Here is a 2313-nt window from a genome sequence, read left to right as displayed (position 1 = left end):
CTTCCGTTCACTCTTTTTCCGGTACTCTATGGTTTGCATGGGCAGAGCGTAAGCGCGCTTCCGGTCTCCCTTAGCAACTGAGGACGCCGGAAGTCAGAGACTGCACAGTCTCTCGGCGGGTCCTTGAGTCCTGCAGTGCTTCTAAGACTAGCCCTTTTACGTCGGGGCGAGATCCAACAAGAATGGAAACGGCTAAGTGCTTTTTCGCCCTTTGCATGTTTGTCCTCTACTTCGCAGATTGACTCGTCCCTACAAGTTTCTTCTAATCCCTGTAGCAAACCTGTAGCTTTGTGCCTCTCTCTCTCCCTGTGTGTGTGTGTTAACAATAGTATTGTTCAGTGACCTTTCCTAAAGTGCAAAACCATAAGCAATATGGAATTGGACATGAAGTCTCTTCAGCTTCATTTCCCGCCACTGCCCATTCGACTGTGGGGTCCAACCACCCTTAAATTACAAATATTTGTTCCCTCGACCGTCTTGCTTTTCCATTCAATCAGACTCTTTCCTTGCGTACCTGTTCTTCATAACACTACTCTCTCATTCTTATCTAAAAAGGTTTCTTAACATCTAACAACTACTCCGTTCTCCGTCTTAAAATTGGGTGCTCCTCCTCTGTGTTCCCCTAATGCCTGGGGCTAACTCCTACGTATAATAATGGTTAAAAGGATGAAATTTTAATCCGGATTCCACCACAAAATGTGTAACCTTGGGCAATGAAGATGATAACGGTTAACACTTACAAAAAGCTTAATATCTGTGGGTAAACTTTTTTAGAAGTTTATAGACATGTATATACATATACGTGTGTGTGTGTATGTGTACATATACTAACTTAATTTTTAAATTTATGAAGTATTATTGAAATCAAAGAGATAGTGATTAATAGTGCAATCTCTGCATTCAAACTCCTGGGCCAAATCCTGGTTCTTAGTAGATACTGTGGACAGGCTAGTTACTCTATGCCTTAGTTTCCTCATCTATAAAATAGAGTAAGCTAAATAACACTCCCTTGCAGAATTGTTTTATGAATAGTAAAAGATAAAATTCAAGTACCTAGCAGTAGTAATGATCATCATCATTTCATCATATAATCGTCATTTTTTCTTAATATTTTATTTTTAAGTAATCTTTACACCTAACCTGAGGCTCGAACTCACAATCCTGACATCAAGAGTCACATGTTCCATAACTGAGCCAGCCACGCACCCGTATAATCATTCTCATAACGTGCGTAGATGGAAAACTTCTTGAAGTCAGGCACTTTATTCCATTGGTGTCTATATCCTTTGTATCAAAGTCATTGAATGCCCAAATTTAATTATGTCCAATTTTAGTCATTCTATTTGCTCTATTTTATTATTAAATTGATAAAATCCCTTACTATAAACATGTAAACAATATTTTATAAATCTTACATCATAGAGCTGCCCATCATTTATTTTTTTTTTTAATTTTTAAAAAATTGTTTCAGGAGTAGAATTTAGTGATTCATCACGTATATATAACACCCAGTGTTCATCCCAACAAGTGCCCTCCTTAGTACCCATCACTCATTTAGCAACCCCCCCCCCCACCTCCACCTCCTCTCCAGCAACTCTTAGTTTGTTCTCTATGGTTAAGAGTCTATTTCTTGGTTTGCATCTCTCCCCCAGCCGTGTTGTGTTCATTTGTTCTGTTTCTTAAATTCCACATATGAGTGAAATCATATGGTATTCATCTTTCTCTGACTTATTTTGCTTAGCATAACACATTCTAGTTCCATCCACGTTGTTGCAAATGGCAAGATTTAATTCTTTTTAATTGCAGAGTAATATTCCACTGTATATATGCACCACATCTTCTTTATCCATTCATCAGTCAATGGAAATTTGGGCTCTTTCCATAATTTGGCTATTGATAATGCTGCTATAAACATTGGGGTGCATGTGCCCCTTTGAATCAGCATTTTTGTATCCCTTGGATAAATACCTAGTAGTGCAATTTCTGGATTGTAGGGTAGTTCTACTTTTAATTTTTTGAGGACCCTCCATATTGTTCTCTAGAGTGGTTGCACCAGTTTGCATTTCCACCAACAGTGCTAAAGTGTCCCCTTTCTCCCCATCCTCGCCAACATCTGTTGTTTCCTGAGTTGTTAATTCAGCCATTCTGACAGATGTGAGGTGGTATCTCATTGTGGTTTTGATTTGTATTTCTTTGATTATGAGTGATGTTGAGCATCTTTTCATGTGTCTGTTAGCCTTCTGGATGTCTTCCGTGGAAAAGTGTCTATTCATGTGTTTTGCCCATTTCTTCCCTGGATTATTTGGGTTTTTT

Source organism: Panthera tigris, chromosome B4, assembly GCF_018350195.1.
Source record: "Panthera tigris isolate Pti1 chromosome B4, P.tigris_Pti1_mat1.1, whole genome shotgun sequence".
Taxonomy (NCBI): domain Eukaryota; kingdom Metazoa; phylum Chordata; class Mammalia; order Carnivora; family Felidae; genus Panthera; species Panthera tigris.
The sequence above is the reverse complement of the archived record's forward strand: the minus strand, read 5'-3'. Positions refer to the sequence as shown.